General features: G+C 31.9%; 1 protein-coding gene across 3 annotated transcripts in view; it reads right to left on the bottom strand.

Annotated features, from left to right (window-relative positions):
* Positions 1-24,523, bottom strand: part of NOVA1 (NOVA alternative splicing regulator 1) — a 142,299-nt gene that overhangs the window by 77,825 nt on the left and 39,951 nt on the right. Inside the window, exons 2-3 of one of the 3 annotated variants that reach the window (XM_053945586.1) lie at positions 8,176-8,260; positions 7,435-7,505 (exon numbers count right to left, since the gene is read on the bottom strand). The exons of the other annotated variants lie outside the window; for them this stretch is intronic. The gene's annotated coding sequence lies outside the window, so the exon portion shown is untranslated. The remainder of the gene's footprint in view (positions 1-7,434; positions 7,506-8,175; positions 8,261-24,523) is intronic. 3 annotated transcript variants of the gene reach the window in all.

The raw sequence follows: 24,523 nt of genomic DNA, 5'->3' as shown, positions 1-24,523 counted from the left end.
TGCAAGATTACTAGGTAAAAAATTTGAGGGAATTTTGTCAGATTTCAATGGAATCTGCACTGTAGTGGTAACAAGGTAAGAATCTTGCAAGATATACTGAAACATGAACCATTTCTGACTACAAACTTTCACAGTACATAGAAGTAACACAGATTAGAAGACAAAGCTGCTCCACAATGTAGATATATGAAGAATATGTCATACAGTTCTGAATATATATGCTCTAAATTATTTTCTACATGTTCTAAATTATTTCCTAAAATTTGAAGATTCAATGATGTAATGGAAATTACTATCTCCTTGCTAAACAGTTTTCAAAAATGTCCTTTCCAAAAGAATAAGAAGAAAAGCCCTTGCATGAAAGAATTAATGAATTAAAGAAGGAAAAGCTAAACTATCCAATCTCACAACAGAGAGAGATCATGTATAGTGTTATATGCATATGTAGTCAAAAATCTGGAAAATGGGAGCAGACATCAGTGCTGAAGATTCAGTCAATTTGAGGATGGTTGTTAAGCAATGAAGACATATGTCATAGTGAAGAACCACAGAAGGGTCTCATAACGAAGAGACTGTGTAAAAGAAAAGCAAATGTCATTCCATGTACACAAATGTGATGTATAAGGGAGAGAAAGCAATTCTAATTTCACACAGAAAAATAATGGGCTCAGAACTGCCCATTATTTCACCCATTCAAGTGCAAAATTCTGGACGATGATATAAGAAAAAGCTAACTCAGTTTTAACAGCCAAAGAGAAAATCAAATGTTAAGAATTTCTAAGAAAGGAATTTAAACCAGAAAAGGGTGTGAGATGACATATGACAACACAAATGTGTGTTTGTATGTAGTGACTGTATTCAACTGTGGTCCCTCCCTTTGCCTCCAGATGAAGAATTACAATTGGAAAATATTTAGAAGACACAGTTAAAGCTATGGACTGGCTTCTAATACAAGGACTAATGTAAGCTTACACTTCTCAAAATCTGGAAATTACTTGTGCTAAATGTCAAATACTGCAAAATCATGAAGGCAGAGGAAACACTGATTCATCCTCTCTTTAATACAGGAAGTTTCATGGAGAAAGGTTGAAAAAATGCATTAAAGGGAATGGTGGCTCTTTTGCAAGTGCTTGATACTAAGTAGTAGAGTTTCTGTCACCTTTGCATACATTTCACTTTATCACGAATGGACTTGTAATGGGCATATTTCTGAAGGGGAAAATCTTCAAAAACTCATACTGATGCTGAGGACTTTAATCGGAGATTTCAGCAGAATGCAATCTGCTTATGTATTCACCTTCACTTCCACATATGCAATAAATACAGATATTCAAGTTCAACACATGGTATGGTCCTTCCTGAACACTGAGTTTCTTCCTTAGGGAAAGCGAAAATCATTATCCTGCCTGAGTAAGCCATTATTGAAATACAATTTTTATTTTTACACATTGTCAGACCTCGTGTTAAAAACATAACTCAACACATGAAGTGTAATTTCAGGGATAATTATTCCGAACATCGGATTTCATTAATCAGAACAAGGTCATTGCAAAATTGATCAGGACAGACATTATGTCTTCTAAGTCATTACACAAGAAGATAGAATCGACGAATCAAGATACATCTCTGTAACAGATGACAGAGAATGTAAAGTATGAATGCAGAGAGCCTGAGTGCTATTTCACTTACACAGGTCAGACAGATTCTCTCCTTTCATTTAGCTAGCAAGAACTTATTAAGCTACCCTGAATTTGTAGGAAGTTCTACCTATGTAAGTGTATTTTAAAATATAAATAAGTTTAATATAACAAGAAAACAAAATAGGATACAATTGCCAGTGAAACAATGAGAATTTTAAAATGTTGAAGATATGTTAGCAGACAGGCAAACTACACTTGCACAAATATGACTACACAAAACATAATATGCTGTAACTCCTTGAAGTTAACTAAAAGCAAATGTGTATAAAGGTTTTTAAATGTATTAAATATCCAGCTTAATGACTACAAAGTTAAACGTGAATGTAAAAGCAAGGGTCTTGAAAAGTGTTACAGTAAATATATGCTCATATTAAATCCATAAATGACAGTAATTTATACATAAAATTAGTTTTTCAATATTTATATCAAGTACACTGCCTTTGAAAGACAATCTGAATGTTATAACAAAAAAAATCTGCACAAAATTGTATAAATGCACTGCTTTTATCAAAGTACCAAAAAAGAAAGAAAAGAAAATTAAATCAATTTAAGTACATTCAAAAAAAAACATGTGTCAGAAAAAAAAAATGTGACAGAATTTCATAAAATTTTGCATGGAAATACCCATTCCTAGTGGAATTCCTAGTTAAAACAAATCTTTGAGCTAATACACAATACTTCATTAAAAGTTAGTATATTCTTTATTTTCTATCTCTAATAGTTAATAAACCCTTTGTTATCAGATTCTGTCATCTATACAAAATATACCCATCCAGTGTTACATAATGATAAAAACATTGGTCTGGTTTATATTACCAGTTGTTTACCTTTGTCATCAGGCAGTTTATTTTAGATTTATTTGCTGAAAACAATAATCCTTCTGTTGCCAACTACTTCAAAAGCATTTTCCTGTAGTTAACTTTCTTATCTACAGATTAATTTTTGCCTTCTCACAGACTCCCCTGTATGTTCCTTGGTTCATTCTTTATGGTCCTGATGCATCAATTTAGTTACAATAAAGAATCTATAAACTTCATAATCTATACATGTTCACTTCTGTTAAAAGTCTGACAAAACAAGCACGTGGATGTGATTTTTAATAGAATAAATACAATTCTATATAACCGTTTTAATTTTTTGTTATGCTGCATTGGATAGTATGATCAAGTAAATAAATAAAGATTATTAACTATTCTGTTACATCAGTAATGGTTACTGTAAAAACCTCAGTTCACTAATATTTGGATTAAACATATTATAAATCTGTTTACATTACCAATTTTGTAGTGATCAGAAATAGAAATGAAGCTAACGTCAAAAATGCAAATCATTTAAAATACCATAATTAAAAGTAATTCAATAAGGTTTTATTTAATTAAATAATAATAAACTACTAGGAGGATTTATCAATACAAAATCTTTATAATTTTATATATTACAGCATTTCACAAACTGTGGAACTGCTCTTGATCAACTGACATTTTCCATTTTAAATTTTAATGCCTGCTTGAACTATAGTCACAGTGAGACTTCCCAGTGGAGTAAAATCTTAATGTCCACATAGCAAGTATGATTTCTGACTTCTGGATCTTTAGCAAATGATTTAATAAATAGAATTTTTGCTGTCTCTTATTTCTGTCGGTCCTGAAGTAACATCAAGCTGAGAAACCATACTACCCTGTTCATCCTGAAGAGAATTGCTCAACAAATATCAACAAATTAAGCCTTATTGAAAGCCTTAGCAAAGAAATATTGTTCAGAGTATAGTTACTTTAAAAATAAGTACCTTTTATAATTAATTGATATCTTGTGTATGAGCATAAATTTGGCAAGGATTTTTTTTTTTTTAATTATTGAGTCTTTAAAGTCGTACTTGGCTTTCAGGAATGACAGATAGAAAGCCAACTTGAAAAAACAGAGCTTCTATTGAAACCTGATGAAGTAATTTCACAATGCCACCTGTCAGGTTAGTGCTCCCATAGTACTTCAAATATTTTGAAGTGGGATGAACAGAGGCATTAAAAAGGAAGAAGAACTCTTTCAGTTAAACCACAATGATTGTCAGTTAAACACATATGATTAACATCCCACACTGCATCATACCAGATAGACTGTTAGAAAAGCTCTAAAGATACTAAGATATTATCTAAAAGTAGTATTCTAAAGACAGAATGTTTCTACTAAGACATTTCCATGTGTACCTTCCTCTAATTTCAAGAAAAGTGCTAACTGATATCAACTAGCAACAAGTTCACAGAGCAGACACATTTTATTTAACTCATATTAAAAACATCTGTCCCCTAATATCCAGGCTTCTTTCTTCTAATGAAAAAAAAAAAAAAAAAAAAAAAAAAGGGAATTTGAAAATGTACCTCTTTGTAAGTAAAAGAGGTTAATTTTAAATTTCAGGATGCATAAAACTCAGAATTATAGGGTTTATTTTTTATATAATTTTTAAACAGACTTAAGCTAAAGTTACTTGATCTCACATTTAGAATAGATGGCCCTAGTCTTTCATTGCCATCTACTATAATGAGATACACACAGGACAGTTTATTTTTAAATGCAACCTACAATTTAGTCCAATACATATACATATTCATTAAGTCTGATCAATCTAATCAAAGATGTCCTTGAAAGTATTCTCAAGGAAGACATTAAATCAGCATAAAATAACTATTATAAGCCACACAGCAGAAGGAAAAAGAGGTTACTATATATTGAAACACTTCAGCAATATGAAAACTTAAAGTTTCTACATTTCTACACATCATGACCTTGCAAACTAAAATGTAATGTATGAAAATACAAAACAGAAACTATATGTATATACCTGATATTCAGATATAGATTTGTTTCTGCACTAAGCCTGACGTATTTTACTAACAAAGGTAGAAAATCCCTTCATTATTATGGCTAATACATTAAACAAATTAAAACCAAAACATTTGAATGTGAGACTTTTTCATCTATTATAGAGAGGAAGATTAAGTATCTGATGTTATGTGCTGAACAGGTATTTTCATAATTTAATGACATGGCAGTTATTAATGCACAAAATTCCAAGTCCACATAGCATAGCTTTCAGAAGAGTAACATATTTCTTGTACGTCATCAGCAGCACCTTAGAAAAGTAATAAAATACATCATGTGCTTCCTGTGCACTAAAACATTCTATTATACAAGCACAGTATAACAATATTTAATTTACATACATCAAGTAATCCTTATTAAATCTTCTACACAATTGGAGTAATCGGCAAATTTCTGCAAATGTAAAAAAAAGTATTTTTTGCATCAATAATATCATCCTTCAGTTTTACTGGTGAATTTAAGAACTTTATTCTAGCTTAATGTTGATTTTATAAGTAACTGCTGATATTCATATCAAGATTCTTTCCTCTTCCCTCTTACTTTCCTCACCACTGAACATCCTGGCAGCAGATACTAATGGAAACATGTTGACCTATGTTCTAGAAGAAAAAGAGATGGAAGAAAGTGTTTAAAGCAGTCAGAGAAAAGTATCAGTGTTTAAATCAAAAGTAAACACATATACATAATGACAGAAACTATTCAGATATTTCAATCCCCTTTTGTTCTTATGTTTTTGTAATTACCCCTTAAAAATCAGGAAAGGGAAAATGGTATTAACTCATAATCCATAAGGTACAGCATATGTCTGGCTATAATCTTTGGCATTTATAACTTGACAATCAAGACAGATTCTATGAAAAGTACTGGAAAGGAATACAAAAGCTCAAATGTTTCTAAGAAGGCTTTCTTCATGCAAGGGATCACACATAATCTGGGGAAAATATAATTATTAATGAAAGGTGTGAATTCAACATGGTAAAATTCCTTCCAGGAAAAGGAATTCAAGTATAGAAAACTAATGAGCAGGGACAACATTTTGCATTTGACAAAATATAGAGTTAGAAAGCAATTAAATTAAAGTGGTGTGATCAGAGAAAGTTTTTAGACAAATGACTATGAAAGTGGCTTTTTGAAGAAATGAAAGTTAAGGACCTAGATAAGACTTTGGTAACCTGTAAAGAAGAACAAGCATTTGAAGATTTTTATAAACAAAGTTTAGATGCATGCAATCTGAAATGTCATAGATTGGCTATGCAATTTGACAGACAAATTATAGTCTTGAAAAGAAAGGGTATGTTGTTCACAGTAACCAAAAATGAGTAAGAAGGAAGGGTCTGTGAAGAGAACTGGGATCAATTTTCAAATTACTTATTCAAATTCTAAGCAGAATATCTATAGGATAACCACAGTCAAGACAAGATGTTCTAGGAATCACAGACAGGAACACTAGATATGTGCATCATCGCGAGAAACAAAAAATACACTCCTGACCAAATCCGTGTGTAAGATCATGTATATCAATGAAGAATATTAGGAAGCAAATCTCTGGCACACAGATTAAAGTGAGATGATGGCAGGCAACCTATCAAATAATGAGATATATGAAGACAAAGTCACAAATGGACGACAGTTTCTTGTAGTTGATTATGACTACAGAGCCATACTCAGTAATTGAAATGAGTGGAAAAAATTTTGTACATATGTAGTTCAGGAAGAACAGATAAAGGGAGTAAAATAGTAGAGTCATACAATTTTAACAAGAGGAAATCACTAACTAATAGAACAAAATCTGGAATGAATGAGTTTCAAAGAAAAGGAAGACACAACTAACTCAATATTGGTATACACCATATACCCAACTGGGTATATGGGATTACTTTGTACAAAATGCATTAAAAATGCAGAAAAAAAACAGGCTTATGCTTGCCAAACACAAAATACTCTATTTCTGGGGATTACAGATAGGAGAAAAAAATGCACTGATATCTTCCATCTGACATTGCATTTATGATTTGGCAGAGAGTTCAACAGAAGTTTATAAAGCTGGCCACAGTTCTTCTTGCTTCTCTTAATTAATGAATCATCGACAAATGCTAACTACCTAAAAAAAAAACCCCAAAACCAGGAGTACAAAACAGTTCCCCAATTAAAAGATAATATTTTTGTTACATATATATATTTTTCTAAATATATGATGAAAATCTAATCTTAATAATTTTTTCACACTTTGGATAGCTTTACAGAATGAGATTGCTATTATGCCTGAAAATATGAATTTTGTTAGTGTCAGTCCTGACCTTTGTCAATACCTATCAAAATAAAATTTAACAAAATTTGTTGGGCTCTTTGACATTATAGAGTAGAGATAAAAGGGAAGTACTTTCCTTCAAGCTACAGTGCTTGAAAAGCAGTCTTAAATTAGAGAAAGGTAGCAAGCTCAAGCAAAAGAAAATCAAAAGTTTAAAGTCTTGTTATAGAATTGAAGTAAATATCCAATTGCCTTTATTATGTCAGAAATATTCATTAGAGTGGAAGCAGCTGAGACTTATTTTTAATTGTTGAATCCCATGTTAGCCAGTGAAATGTAGCATTATAAAATAGCAGGCCTTACTAAAAAGGAAAAATAATTTTATTAACAAACCCATAAGCCTTCATATAATGCAATATGGTAAAATATATCGTACTAAACTATCACTCTATCAGATGTGCACTAGCACTCATGAAAGCCTATTTAATCTGCTAAATGTATTTTAATGTGGTTATTGATATGAACAAAAGTGGCATAAAAAAAATGAAGAAATTAGACTGTAAACTGTGAAAAACAGAATAGGATGATGTAATATTAGAAGTAATTTCTCACAAGAATCCTGTGCTGAATTAGAGCAACTTTCCAGCGATATGGCATTTCCTTCCTGTGCCACTCCATACTCCCTGAAAATATATAAAACGGAATGGGTTTTACAGTACATGGAGTCACGTTCATGTCAGTTACTCTCTAGGCTTTATGATTCCTTAAGGACATACCACAAAAAAAAAAAAAATCTTATTCCACAAATGAATTTATTTTTTGTACTGCAGACAAACCTGATGCTGGTAAGATACAATCAACAAATGCGCTGGAATAACTGTCTGCAGCTCACCCTGCACTGAAACACTTTTCAAAAACACCACACTTTTAAGAATCACACTAAAACCAGATTTTTGTTTTATTTATTTTTTTTTTTTAAGAGTCAATGAGACTCAAAATGCTCTAAAACTTGATTTTAGAGCAACCAAACATACAAGTCCATGTAACAAAGTTTTGGCCTGGTTAAAAACACTTGGATGCCATTGACTTCAGAAACCTATTTTTCTAGTGAAACGCTATGAAAACACTAGAACTGCATTCCATAGACAGTGTTTCAGGAAGCAACCTGCAAACAACTGCAAAGTAAGGAATAGGTTCTCCTTACTCTTACCTAAAGAGCAAAAAACTGCAAATGTATCCACAGAACACCTAAGAATAGTTGGCAGAAATTTGAAAAATATATCTAAGGTCCAAATTCACATTTTAGTATTTTTGTGTACCAATTTGGACTACAGAGACTTTAAGTATCAGTACCTTTACAGGATGGGAATTACAGCTGCCTGACGCACTCTCCTTCCCAGCAGTATCAGCCAAAGCTCACATTTCCAGTCTGTGATATCTGGTAAAAAATTGAATGGAATGCCATGTCACTGCTCTGCAGATTTCTGAAACTGAAGTATCTGCTTTTTTTGCCTATGTAATGACTATAAGATGTCATATGCTGACTTTTTTTTAACAAGCATATCTGATTTGAACTAGTTCCCTCATTTCTAAAAGAGCTAATGTTTTTAGGACTGTATGGAGTAATATGCTTTGCAGCTCATTTTGAAAACTAGTGAATACCAGACAAACTCTAATACTGTGTTCAGTTGTTAGAAAAAAAATGCCACCTTTGTTTTTAAAATTCTTGCTAGAGATAAATGAACACTTCTTTAATGTCCAATGCATTTTTGATTTAGGTAAACGCCGCCAAAAGCATTTGGTATTTTTCATCTTAATAACTGTTCATTCACTAAAATACAGTGATATAGAAGATTTTTACCAAAGGAAATTAAGAGAAATTAAAACAGAGCTGCCATGGGAGGACTTCAAGTTAAAATTCAATTTCACAATGGAAGATGATCCTTCAATAGCAGAAGTCCTACAATATATCCTTGACAAATCTAGGAAATAGAAATTAGAACAACTTTTAGATTTGTACCTGTGATCTTGATTCTTATGTAACAACTAAACACTACATACATCCTAAAGAATATTTATACTATAAAGCTCATAGAGCTTTAACTATGTGCTTTGGAACCTTTGATTTGGTTCAAGTGCTTTAGATTTTAATTTAGTTTTGTAATATATAGACACAAAAAAAATAAAGTGGTTGTTCAAAATAATTGTAATACAGTTTTGCAGAAAAGCAAAATACAGAAATTTTATTGTTTCAAAGTTAAGTTTTTTGGTTAATGAAGAAAAGCACTGTATACTTATTGATTACTACGTGAACATTCCAATCTTGAAGATGAAAAAATTAAGAGCTATAGTGTTACAATAGGAATTTTCTTCTCAGTACTAGTTACATTCCAACTAGACTTACAAATGAAAGCACAGACTGCATTTTAGAGTCTAAACAAATCCAAATAGTCTTCATGAAAACAATCTGAGGATTAAAAAGCAGCAAATAATATTTTTCAAAAGTGGATCACAAATATTTTACACATATATTTGTGCATATATTTTGATTCTGTAAATCTTCTTTTCAAATACACAATCAGTAACTTCATTAGATGCTTCGAATTTCAGAACTTTGCAAGAGATGGGAATTGCCCAGCCATTAAGTAAAAAAAAAAAAAAAAAAAAAAAAAATTAAAGAAAGACAAACTGAGCTGGTCATGAGACAAGGAAAATATTCAGAAAAATCATAATTTGTATATCAAGAAAACAGATAAAATTCTGTGACTGTACTTATTTTTTTAGCAAAGCATGTAGGTAAAATGAAAGCATATAGATTGCTTAAAGGAATTGATCAAACTCTAAGGCCGGAAATTTCTTCCAGGAGCAGCTTTTGGACAAGAAAGGCATTGACAAGAAAAAGACCTTCTCAAAAGTAGACAATAACATGCACATTTTCATTTTTGATATGATGATGCATACATGGTAATTTAGGTTAGGTATGAGTGGATATATAATGTATGTATTTAAGGTATATAGTAACAGCTCAGTATTATGACCAGTGCCTTCTCTAAATTCCGTAAAAAAAAAAAAAATTGCTAAGATCACAAGATCCATAATTTTCCTCAACCTTTACCTTAGGTTCTTCTGTAAGCAAATTGAAAACATGTAGGAATCTCGATTAATGCCAAAATGCTCAAATCTAGACTTCTTCTTCAGAAAATTCAGAATAAATCCTAAAATGCAGATGAAATTGATGAAGATGGATGTCTATGGCACACTATCCAGTGTCAAGTATTTCACTAAATGTATGAAATTGATGTACTATGTCAGAAATGGTTGCTCATTATAGAAATAATACAAGTACTTTTAAGAAAACATAAACATATTGTAACTGGTTTCAGATCCAATTTAATAGAGTAGTTGGGATTAATTTATTGACAAGAGAGTCAGGAGAGATAGCTGTAAGAATCTGGGGTTGCACCATTTTTCTCACATATTTTCTTCAACATTGACATAGATATAAATTTAAGATGAAAGTATAAAGGAATGCAAATATTTCAGTGCATGCAAAATATGCATTTTAACGTATAAGCACCACTGTACTACAGCTACTCCATTTGGCAAAGAGGAATTAAAACATTTGGGTACTCATTCATTTATTCCAAGTACAATTAATGTGATCTAGGAGACAACAGGAAAAATATCCCTGTAGAGAAATTACATCTGTTGCTCCAATGAACAAGATAGAATGCCATAAAAATAATGCATTTTTATATTCTATGGTAATAATACAATTATTTTCAACTTCTTCCCTGAAATTTCTCTCTTCTACACATAGCTACAAAAAGAAATTCCTTCTACATGTTGTGAGGTTATATATCCATTCCATCATTTTACAAGAGATTGATGGTCTTATTTTTTATTAGAATGAATTTTATGCACTAAAAAATTAAAAGTAATCTATTTATTTTCTCTTATAAAGGATACATAGAAAAAATATAAATATAATCAAAATTATTATATTACCTAGTAATTTTGGTAGATTTTAATATTTCCCACTGTTATACAAAGGAGTGAATGTGCTTTTTTGATTATACACACTATATTTATAATATACTTTCACAGCATGAAATAATACTTAATAATATATCACAGCACACATCAAATGTAAAAATATTTAAAAGAGGTTATTTGATTCAATTTTTATATACTAAGCATAGTTTTGCAGAAATGACCATATCTATTTTTTTTAACTGGCATCAGACACTTTGAAATAGATGGTTGCTCACCTCTTTGGAAATATATATCTAAAATTGAGAGAAAAATCTGAGGAGTAGAAGAGATATGCAGTCTATAGTTCTTTTATTTCACTACTTAAATTTTAATTTTAAGAAAGACTTCAGGGTTGTTTGTACTCTAGTATATGGTATTTCAGTGTAAGGGAGAGCAACAGGTTTTTAAACATTAAAAAAAAGATTTTGAACAAAAAAAACCAGCAATCCATCCTAAATGTTAGGCCATCTTCACAGTGCTTACCATATCACAGGTGCACACTTAAAGAAGTCCTGCCCCTATGAAGGGTAAATATCTGTACTGAGGATTTAAACAATATGGGCTGCTTTATTTAATTCTAAAATTCACTCTAAGAATCTTGTTCACCTAGAAAAATTATCATCAGACAGGGGGTGTGAACATGCACTGTTCATTCCTTAAGAACATACACTGAACATGAAGAACAGAAGGAAGAATCAGATCAAGAATTAGAAGAAAGTAGCATGATGCTATGTGTAACCACTATTTTGTTAGAACTGTGTTAAATGATCATTCTCAAAATCATAATCCTAGGTTAAGTAACCTATCAAAACACAACCGACAGTCTATACTTTGGTAGTCCTGAAGTCATATTTTATTTGACTTCCTTAACACCAACATTGCATTAATGACTTCACATCCAAAGCAATGTTCCAAAGCATTGATCCAAAGAGTGAGATTGATTAACTGAAATTAAGTAAATAATAGGATGCGAATATTCACAGTCATGCAGTTCAAGTCCATTCACCTAATTTTTTAAAAGGAAATACAGTTCAAGAAGTACAAGAAACAAGTGTATTTCAAGCATTTTCTAATCATGCTCATTTTTTTCCTATGTTTGGTTTGTACTTCAGTAATAAAGAAGAGTTGCGCACTATTTCCTGTTCCTCAACTAATAAAACTGAAACAGAAGACAACAATTTATAGAAGACAAGGTACACATACACTACAAATTATTTAGTCTGACAGTTCTTACACATGTGAATAGAAAAAAGAGCAAAAAATTATTGTAAAGTTATTTGCAGCACTTAAGTTCTCCACAACCAAAATGTAACTGAATAGAAAATGCTTCACATTGTGAATAGCCAATGAAAATTCCAATGATGCAAGTGTAAAAACATTCAAAATCTTGCATGGAAATTCCTACTTTTATATATACAAACACACACATATGTGTGCAATTTCATATGCTTTTGGAAAGGCAGTACAGTAAACCTTTTAAACTAAATTGTCTTAAACAATTAACTTTCATTAAAAAATTAAATCATCTGGATTGTACAAATAACTAAAACTAAATTAGACAATATAGTTATTTTTAGTCAAAAGCAGAAACTTGTACAGTAGAAGGGAGTCTTCAAACACCTGCTGTGTTTTGAAAGCAAAAAGTTACATGAAAAACAACAAAACAACTAACCTATTCTTCCAGAACCCAAGATGCATTACAACATGCTTATTTGCAATCCACCTTTGAAAAAAAGCCTATATTTTACCACCCCATATAAAAAGGGAACCTAATTAAGACATGGCACAATACAGAACTAGATGTATAGTAGTATTGCAGAAATGTGTTTTTAAAGATACATTCATAGCAATTTTCCTTTTACTATTACACTGCATGACAGTTTTCTGTATTGAGTTGGAAATACTAGTGATTATACATTTTAAATTTTTTTTATCACTAGATTGTTTATTGAAAATCTGAGAGAAAGCAAACACTAACACCCTTATTCTCCTCAACAAAAATACATTCTAAACACCAGCAAATGAGACATTCAGTTGGAGCCTGAAATTCAAACAAAAGTTGCTTTTTTGTTCTACTACAACATGCTAGTCATATAACAGTTGCTTTCCACAATAAGAAGGGATTATATTTCAGTTAAAAAAACTATTCTAATAACAAAATCAAGAACCAATGTGCATCTGTAATGTAGCTATCATATGCTTACACAAGAGACAACTTTGCAATATTTAATACCTCTATTCATTGTTAGACCACAAAGCTTTCATCTCCTGCTTTGGCACAGAACAAGACTACACTCAGTAATACATTTCAGAGAGAGAAAGTATATGCAAGTATGCACAATGCAGAACAAAGAGAATAAACCAAAGTCCAACTGAAGCAGGTGCAACTATAAAGTAAATAGAGAAGCTGCTTACTATAGAGTTGCTGTCTAGCCCCAAATCCAGTATGAGATAAAAATTGTCAGGGTGGTAAGAGTAAGAACTTTAAACTCATAAGGAAATCCTTGTGTAAGTCAGGGCTAAATGACACTGTCCTCCTCTGCTGCACAAACAATACAGAAACTGTCTGTCAAAGTACACATAAAATACTTAATCCATATTAAACTCACAACTAAGATTAAAACGTATCTATAAAAATTTAACAAATCAGAGCTAGAACTCCACTCTAAACTTAGCATATCACTACACAGTGCAACAGGGCTTGGGAAACAAATAACCTTTAAGAAGTAAAAACACATGGCTGTATAAAAACATTGCTGTATAATGAAAGGATTCAGAAACTATTCGTTGGTCTTGTTCTGGGGTTTTTCTGGTTATCATTTTCTTTAGTTAGATTTTGTTTCTAATGATAGTGACTATTTATATACTATTGAATAGATAAGAAACTCTCTGCAATTCACATTACACTAACCCTGGAAGCTATCCTCCTTGTTGGATGCTGTGGAGATCCTCTTATTTAGTTAATTTTTGATTGGAGGGTGATGTTTAAGTGAGATGATAAGCAGAAGACTATTTGACTTTTTTGTCTGGAGTTTCAAAGACATCCAACTCAGATACCTGAAAATTATGTAAGTTCAAGTGTGGCAACTCACATTCAATTTAGCTTACTGGTAGAGAATTTCAATGAATTTTTAAACATTTACTTGATCAAAAGCTGAATATATGGGCTATTCATAAAGTTGATAAGCATTTAGACAACTTCAACTCTCTCAAGTTCAACAGTAGTGTATATGAAAAATTTCTACACAGGAGATGATGCTTGAAATATGATAGAAACGTGGTGAGCTAAAATACATTTTTATTACACTTCAAAAATCTAATTAGCAAGAAAGCATAGTAAAACATGAAAGCATGCCAAATAGATTTATTACTAATGCTTGTAAATTTCTTAAAGGGTAAAAAGCCAAAAATTTAGTTCATCTAAAAAGATTTTATAAACATTATATTTTGATTTTTATAGCAGTATTTTTGTTTTGATATACTGATAATTCATTTTGATTTTTTGGCAAAAGTAATTAAAAACGTTATTGTAAAAACACTGTTTTCTCATCAAATAGGAACATAGCATATTGCTCAATGTATGTTACCCCACTCAAACTGACTGCTGGATTTTTTTTTTTTCAACATCTTGCAATAAGCAAAATTCATATTAAAAAAAATATTCCAAAACATTGCAAACTGAACAAGAAAAAGTCAAAGATGGTAACTTACTGCAATCCACATGAAGATACTAGAACTAAAAGCTAGTCTCAAATAAACAGTACGCTGTTCTTTTATCAAAATTTAAACTGTGGTGGTTTCAGCTTCTAATGGCTTTATTTTACCTACCAAAGGTTACCTTTGATTTCACTTTTTTTTTCTTTATTTTATAGCTATACTGCGCATGCATCAAAATAAAGCTGAAGTCTTTGAGAGTTCTTGATCTTCTATTATTTTTATTAGTCACAAAACAAATTCTGTTCACTAAAACTAAGTTCAATATTCTATTACATTGTAAATTTGGATCATCAATGTATTATTAGTAGATAAAACTGATCATGTTGGAGTTCAAGCTGAAGTAATTCATACTTCAAACACTGTGAAGATTTAATTATCTCATATTATTAAATGTTATCTAAAATTCTTTCTTGCAACTGAAAACTACTTGAATTGGTTTATGTGGCGTTTAAATAACTTTCCAATTATCACAATTTAATACTCATGTACAACATCTAACTGCTTGTTATTGACTTGGACAGTCATGGCAAAGCTCAAGTACCAAACCACCAACTGGTTATTTGAGACTGAATGCTCACACAACCCAGAGGATGTCATCCCTGTCTAGATTCAAGGGCATTGTCAGTGTAGAATGGGAAAATTTAGAATACAATACTTGTCAAGAAAAACATGGAGTTCTTTACATCTCTAGGCTACAAAGTATGAGTAATTGCAAAGAATGAATCAGAGATGGGCTGCTAAGTGTATCAGCCAATGATTATACGTAAGATAATTATCTTTTTACAGAGGTTATTAAAGAAAACTAGAGTCAATCTTAAATACTGTATTACAACCCTCTGAAGGACAACTTGTCAGTATTATTTAATTCAGGAAATAAAAACAAAGCATTTTGAATGACCCTTTTTATTTGTAAACAGAAAGAATTGCTGATTTTGAATGAAAAAAAAAATTATATCTCAGAAAAAAATATACCTGTAAAATAGATTTTGTTTTGCAACACTGAACTAATTTTTAAGGAAAAAACAAAACTAAATTTTAATTGCACAGGATTTTGAAGACACAGATATTGTCTTAATTGACACACTCCCAACGTATAAAAGTGCTTATAAAACTCCCGACAGAAGTGCTTCAAAACAACCTCTTTCAAGTGCTAGAGAGACATCATCGAAATTGGCCTTTTGTTTAACATAACTTTTGTTTTTACACAGCTTGAAATCATGCCAAACTTTCTCTTGCTGTGATATGTAAAATAAGCAACTTATAAACACTTTGAAACAGGAACACATACTGCAGATAAACTTTTATCACACCTACTGATAGTTCAATAGGAAAAAAATATTCATATGAAATCACATTGGAAATATTTCTTATTTAGAATATTCTAAAGACACGCAGAACTTAATCGTACTGTGAAAGTTTGTCTAATAATTGTTACTATGTGGCTATCCAGTGCACCTCACACCCAGCATTTCACACTGTGAAATATAAACACTGTTCTTCCAAAACAAGAAAATAGAAGAATTTCATTCTCTTGAGATAATGAAGCTTCACTGGAGAAAAGACATCCTCTGTTCTATACAAGGAGTCACCAGTTTTAACAAATTAAATGTAAACTTTGCATGCATGGACACCCTAGTTAAAGGACAAGAACATTTGTATGTGGGAAGACATAAAAACAAATATAACATTCTCAAGGCTCCTGCTTGCACCTATAAAGTCACACCACACACAAACATACAGCATTTCACACACTTAAATCCATTGTTACTGCAATTTACTAAATCTAGGTACCAATAGATTCTTTTCACTAGGAAATGCAGGCTATCTTTTAATAAATCCAAGTAGCTACAGGCATGCATCCTGATGACACAGCTCTCGACCCTGACTTTACACCATATAAAAAGCCAAACTGAAGGCCATTGGCTTGGTATCCAACCCTTTTGGATTTGGTTTTAAGCTGCATATCTCTCTAGTAGTACCTTTCTCCCCACAAGTGTCAAGCCAAACCTTGACCAAGTGTGGCAGACAAAGTCTCCTGAAAAAAATTCCCACACATAATTCACTATTCCTAGCTACACATCACAGACTCAAAACTAAAATAAACCAGACTTGACTTGTATAGACATATTTGGATTAAAGAAATGCAGGAAAGCTTAGTTTTGTTTGCTTGTTTGGGGTTTTCTCCTTCCAGGAGTTAAGCAAAAGGCCCACAGTAACTCAACAGAGAAGAGCTGTAAGTCCTGAATGCTGTTAAGATAGTAACAAACAAAAAGCAAACGGCAAAAGTCACAATATTTTGGTTTTTAAAAATCTAAGATAGTTCATTTTAAAACAAATAATCCTATATTACTTCTCTAGTTAGTCCTGAAGCAGAAGGCTATTTAGGCTATTTTATTATAGCCTCAAGTGATAATTTCAATCTTGTTTTTGTACAGGATTAAATGACTGCAGCAAGATCCAAGACAACAGTAACAACTACTGCGTAAAAAAGTAAAGTATTCTAGATACTACAAGGAAATTTACAGGGAATGGATCAAGCATAAGTTTCATGGTTTATCCCAGAGAGACATAGATAAAATTTTTAAATTAAGAGACAGAAATCCTATCTATTTATTTATCGGACTACCCCTTCCATGTTATATTACTGTGATTAAAACAAGCTTGTTCCAGCTCACATCTTCATTTCTGTAAATACCAGAGCCAGACAGTGAAGTAATTTAGCTCAAAATATGTGATGATTTAAACATCTAAATCAAGTATTTCCCCTGAAAAGCCAAAAGTGGAAAGGTAAAATGAAGCGATATACCTAGATAAAAATGCTAACATTCAATTTATCAAGTAATTTTCTAAAAATGAGAAATAATGCATTCATTATTAAGGCCTTTAGTATTAAAACACATTTTAACATGGCTTTACTGCACTAACTAATCACAGAGCTTCCAAACGGAGACCATTAACATATTGCTATCAAATAAAAAGTAATTCTCAGAAATTATCACTGGCCAAGGCAAAGTGAAGTGCACCTTCAACCAAACATTTAATAGACAAAAGCACAATGAGTCAGCCAAAGAAGGCAGGACCTGTTACAACCTCTGTCACCTCTCCAGAATCTGCACAGAAAATACATATTGCTTCAGAAGGACAAACAGACTAGGGGCAGTGTGTGGGGAGGGAATGGAAAAGAGGGCTATTCTACAAAATCATCAGTACTATATCTTCCTCTTCCTGCAGAGGTACTAGAAATTATCTGGCACAGGTCTTCTATAGCAGTCCTGGTCTATAAAATAGTAGTTCTACTGTCAGAGTGACCTTGGCTATAGGAAGATTTCATCGCTGCCTTTATGCTTTGATTTTCTACATTTTCCTTCAGCCATATGACAAAACAGTAGAATCTAATCAACAATAGGGTAATAACACAATATTAATATTGCTAGAACAACTTTTGTATTTAATTCTCTGCATCTAAAGCAAACAAGTTATTTTCCTGTTTTAGGCTGTGTAATAGTTTCTGAAAGTGTCCAGCGGGATTCAATAGCAAGTTTCTCCAAATAGCTTTGCACCTATAGTCCATTCAATTTATAAATAAGCATACAGCACCTTCCCCAGAGGATTAAAACTTTTAACCTAATTTTTGAAGTGATCTGATACTACACAGACAGTAAGAGGGCTTTACACCATTTAATTGCTAGACTGGATTGGATACAATTTATTCAGCAGAATACTATTCAGATTATAGCTTTGATACATGATTGAACTAAAAATTTACTTTTAATATTATGACTTGTCCTGCATCATCTTGGTTTTGTAAATTAATTTTCAGAATGGAAACTCTGATGCAATAGTTGTGTCTTCATTGCCAAGTAAAATTATCAATTATCTTGAAAGTATGAACCAATAACATCCTAGATTTTATAATTACTGAAGACTTCTTTTAGAGGTGTATCTACAGAGTATTACAAGCCATCTATTGGGGATGAAAACTACACATGAACAAAAGCACTAACCTGTGCTTTTGTACGTACTAAATATGCATATTTTAACCAAAAACATAAAGCAAATGTGTAAGAAAACTTCATCTGATAAAGATGCATAATCCTCCTATGTATATGTATCATTTAAAAATGGGAAAAGAGGTAAAAATGAGGATTTCACCTTTATATTGGAGGCTGTCATTGCCAAATGTGTCATTTTATGCTAATGTTTATAATGTTAAAAAAAATTTTAACTACTTGAGGAAAAAACATTAACATAAGTTCATAAACTGAGGCACTACAACAGCAAAGATTTATATATCAAATGAAAGATATGGACATATCTGATCAATATAATAAATCTAACTCTATATCCAGACTGTGTGTATCCTTGTGTGTATGAAAGAGAATGCTAGACAGAGCACATGCATCTGTATCTAAAAGGGAGAACATGAAAGGTTGCTTACTGGAAAAGAGTTGGATAAGTGTAAAGGAAAAGGTATATTGTCAATAATTATTGAAAGTGCAAAATTCTAAACACAGCATGCTACCATTTGAAACTACACAAATATACATTATAGTCCTCTGTGAAATCAAAACCCCAGCAAATGCATGATCATCTTTTGTCACTGATTTCATATAAGCATTTTTCCATGCTGCTTATACAGGAAATATTTAATTAACATGGCACCTAAATAGATGAATCTAATGACACTGCACATGATGCAAGATCAAACTTAGAAACAAAGACAAAAAAATAGGTCCAAGATATTCAAGTGACTTTTCATATACAATGGATATCTTCTGACTTGCAACATATTACTTGAAGTCATCAATAAAATATCATGAATATCCTCTATCCTATATTGTTCCATAAAATCAGGGTGTCAATCCACCATCTCCTTTCACTAGGTCAAGACTTTGAACATGGGGTGTGGGTACAGTATGGGAGGAGAGGCTAGTGTTCCTAGTTGTATTTATTCCCACATACAAGTCATATTATCTGAAAAAAAAAATCCCAACAAATTATGTAGGGCTTTTTTAATAAGTATTTTTTTTATCTTATTAGCAACAAAATGACCATAATTGCCTGGTAAAATCTACATTTGCTTTATGTTCTTGGTTAAAATATACATATTTAGTATGTACAAAACCATCAACATAAAAGCTGTCATTGCTTTATTAATGCTGCAGTCCATACTCAGTGCAAGATAATAATGCTGGGCCACAAATGTAAGAATCTGGCTCATACTGAAAGCTCATGTAAGGTTTTCATTAGTCAAACAAGGATGGGTTATAAATGCAGTTGTGCAAAATATCATTTCATTAAGTTATCTTAATGAAAACAAAAATATCAGATAAAAAGTGAGAAAAATTCAATTGCATGAACCTTACAAACAAGGGAAGCTATACCATATGTTGAAATTATATAAGGTATTTAAATGGCACTTATCTATAGTAAGTATTTAAGTAAAATTAATATAAAATGCATAAAATAAATATTTGTTTACAATTTCAGGCCATTGTTTTTACAGAAAAATACACTAATTTTGGTATGTGAGCAGTTTTTTTGAAAGGGAAATATATTAATTAACTGATTTTTTTAACCTTGAGTCTTTACACTTTCCCGCTCATATACAAATATTAAAACTATGTGCAACTGATACAAGTACAATAGCAAATCAAAACTCTCAGTGCCTGAAGTGCTATGGAGTTTAACTCCGTAACCTGTCTTACAAATTATTCTCTAATCTTGGGATTTGATGAATAGTTTACAGAAAAGAACTAAAAATATGGCAGTGTGAAAAGGCAGGGTTGCCAGTTCTTTCATCGTCCCAGAAAACATAGAAGTTGGCAGGATCACCTCAGCTCCACTGTGCCCCTGAGAAATATAAAATACCAGTGTCCACTGCATCACTGGGTCCTTAGCACTCTAGCACTACTTGTGAACAAGATTTTGCTGATGACCATTATGGTGCTTTAAAATATGGAGCAAGACAAATTTGTCTGTAGGCATGACCTTTCAGTTCTTATGTTTTGTTCCCTAAATACATATTAATTATAGCTAAAAGGTGTTTTCCATGATGACAAACAAATTAGGATCTCACCTCTGGGCATTGTAACTTACACAGAAATATTAAGAAAAAAATTAATTTAATTTAAATGTTAAAAAAATATATGGAGATTGTATAGACCTATTTTATTCCATGTATATCTAATGAAATTACATTTTAATTATTAATCTCACATATATACTAGCAACATCTAACTGGAACTAAGGTTGGGAGCCTGCAACAGGCTCATAAAACCTCCCCCATCACAATACAGTCAGTAGTGTAAGTCCTTTGATGGTGGCAAATACAAGCTTAATAAAAAAGCAAGTACCTTCACCTCATTACTAGTATCTTTATATGTTAAGTAACCAGGACTTCAAAACATCCATGGAAGACTGTCAGTGGCATTTGGAGATGACACCAGTAGAAGTCCTGCGGGACGTGCTGTCGTACACCTGGAATCTTAGCTGGAAGTTAGAAGTGTTATACCAGTCAATGATTTAATCAGTAAAATTTGGCTTAGAAAGGAGGCTCTGTAATAAAAATATAAAATCAAATAAAAATACAAGTGAATCATTCTAAAGAGCAAAGTCAGAATATTTATCATTCTATGCCTGTTCAGCTACAGTCATCAAAGCAACAAAAGTGCTTCTGTATGCAGAAGTAAAAAGATTCAATAAACTTGTTATGTAATAGCAGTTTGTTCAGGAGGTCCATCAATATTTCATCTACTCAAAACTGGCCAAATTCTGTTGTGTCATAAAATGAATTTACTTAAGCTTGGACAGATTTTTTAAACTAATATGTAAAATCTGTAAAATTTGTAAAAATAGATACATATTTTGCTATGTAACACAGTAATTGCTATATTAACAGCTCCTATTAAAAGAAAAAAAGTACAGGAAAAAAGTTAAAGGAAATACTGCACTGCTCAATAAAACATATATATAATGTTATATCAAGTACAAGTACAAATTTAAAACATTTATAAAATTAAAAAGTCCCTCTGTTGTTCCTGACCAATAGTGAAAAGCAGGTAGATATATGAGAAATGTGCTTATCCAACCTTTTCCAAGCCCAACAACAGAGATACTAAAATGCCACAGATTTTTTAATATGCCAAGTGAGTTCTAGAACAGGCATATTATTTTTTCACTTCCTTTTCCAATACCTGTCAAGGTAATGCCAGCAGGAAGGTAACAAAATTGTAAATTAAAAGCTGCAAAAGTAATTCACAATACACTGTGCAACTTTTTGTTTATCAAATAAAACCTGGTGCGTTAGTAGAAAAAAGGTTACACTGCATGGAAGAACTTCTAAAATTTGTGGAAGTCTTTCAACTTTGAAAGGAAAAAGAGCACAACTTCTAAGTCCTCAACATAACAGAAGAAATTACTAATCATAAAACCAAAAGATTTAAGAATGAGATGATTATCTATTTTAATTCTACTTGGTATGTAAAGCAATTGAGTTTGATTTTTCAACTTCCACAGGCATCAACCAAGCCTGAAATCTTCACCCCTTACTACACTAATAACTAACATGTCAAAAGAATAGCTGTTCTACCCTAAAAAATAATCAGGGCAATTTAATAGCTTGAGTGGTGCTAAAGTAGGTACAAAACTCTAAGAATACTCTTCTGCAATAATTTCTCAGGAAAAAAAACGCAACCAACATTTCAACTGAGCTAATAGTGAATTTTAAATCAAAGACAGAGAACTTTACAACATGGAGATTAATTATTAGATTTCCAAATGTATTCAGCCCACAGCCTTTGCTTTAAACAACTGATAGATAACGAGCTAAAACCTGACTGAATTACCCTCTCAGACTATTTTCAGCAACTGTTAAAGAGGTCCTGGTTGCTCCTCATTCTTGGATCCAAGTATCAAGGTCCTGTTCAACTGGGTCTAGGTGGCTCCTCTGGAACAGGGTGGGATCAGACAAGATGACTTTCAAAGGTCCCTTCCAACCTCAATCACCCTGTGAAGTAAAAACTTAATGTCTATGTTTTTCAATTCTGCATTTCCTTTTAAATTTAGCTTGGGGGGTAGGTAAAGAAAATATTACAGAATATTCACTTAGGAGTACATAGAATTTAAATTTACTTACATAGAAGAGGATAAGCAACAAATTAGGGAAGTAAACATGAAAAATGTTATCTGAATAAAACAAACTAAAAATTACTATTTCTAAATACCAGTTCAGTGAAAATATTATCTTTACCTTTTCAGTGCTATGTTTTAATTTTTTAAAAATTAAAAAGGTGACATTAATATCTCTCATAAACCTTTTCATCTGGTATAAGAAAAGGAAAAAGGTATCTCAAAATGGTCAAGAAATAAAGAATTTCAAAAAGAAATGTTGTGCAATTAATTTCTATAGCAATCCAAACCTAAGAAAAATTCTCCCAAGATTTTGCCAAAGAAATAGAAGCATTCTTCATGATGTGGTATAGCTTCATCCTATAGCAGCCAAAACAATTTTTAATCCCAGGTATTACAGAAAATGTTCTGTTTTCATATACTTTCCTCTGCTACTCAAACTTGTGGTTTTATACAGAAATTTTCATTTGCTTGGAAACCACATGGTATGATATCACATTGTTTAAGATACCCAGCAGTATTTCTATTTTTATATGCAAATGAGCTAGTTCACCACCAAATGTCTGATCACTCACCCATCAAGCATGTTCTGTTAAGAAAGGCAAGAAACTCAAAGACTTCTCTAGAAAGTCATGATATACTGTAACACTGAAATTTTACTAGACTATTTTTAGAAGAGTATTTATCTCCCATGTATGTTTTTTTAGAAAGCAGAACAGTGATGAAAAACTTATTAGTACAATCTCTACATGGCACCATTACTTGCAACATATTTTGTGATTGTTGTATCTGAGATCCAAAGATACTATGACTGCAAATGTACAGTCAGTCACACTACTGAAGACTAGACTAAAAGAATAGAAAGATTTTAGTACTACAAAAAGACTACATAGAAACAGAGCAGAACACTTCTTACTGGTTATTATCACAACACTGAAATGTTTTCAGCTATCAATTTCTGATGTCCTTCATATGAAAAAAAATTTACATACATTAAACATATATGTCATGTCCGTATCTGTCCATATCTGTTATTTGGTAGCTACAGTAGTACCACCTTGTTTGTAAATCTGACAGATGGGGAGGAGTGGGGTAAAATAATGCATCCAATTATGACATCAACTCTAGAATTGTCCAAGGTTCTTTTTTAAAATATATTTCCATTTCAGGTACGAAGCAATGAAATAACAATTCATAACTCACTGAATACCCATAACAACTTTGCAGGGTTTTCAAATTATTCACTTGCTGAAAAATTGTTTGCACTACGTAAGTACAAGACACACAAGAATGTGTGTCTTTACATAGCAGAATGGTAAAAGGGATATAGAACATTTTACTGTCCCATATGACAAAACAAACTGACTCCCTACTAAACAGGCACAAAACTATTTCTTTCATAGGGCACACACCAGCCCAGTAAGAAAAGATGTGAGGGAAAGAGGAAGCTTGAGGAAGTTTTTCAGTGTCCATAGAGAACACTTAATATCTACATGATAAACCTTCTCAAGACCCCAGTTCTTTTCCATGACTTTTAAATATATGTAACTTTCATGTAGTTTCAAAACTAGTCATGAAAATAAAGCACTTGTCAAGCCTACCTTTGCCAAAGAGTTAAACTAAACGCATGATCATGAGGCATCTGGAACCAAAACACAACTGGTTCAAATAGTCTCAGATACAATCTCAAGCTACAAGAAAAAGCAATGGGAAAAGGCTGCTTGTAAATATAATACTGAATCCAGAAGTACATCTTTGGCTGTAGGACTAGAAATAGTTGATACTCCACTTATTTTACCTGGGAAATTGCTCTGCTGAC

The sequence above is a fragment of the Vidua chalybeata genome, chromosome 6 (genome assembly GCF_026979565.1).
Source record: "Vidua chalybeata isolate OUT-0048 chromosome 6, bVidCha1 merged haplotype, whole genome shotgun sequence".
NCBI classification, from domain to species: domain Eukaryota; kingdom Metazoa; phylum Chordata; class Aves; order Passeriformes; family Viduidae; genus Vidua; species Vidua chalybeata.
This window is presented reverse-complemented; position numbering and strand designations above follow the sequence as displayed.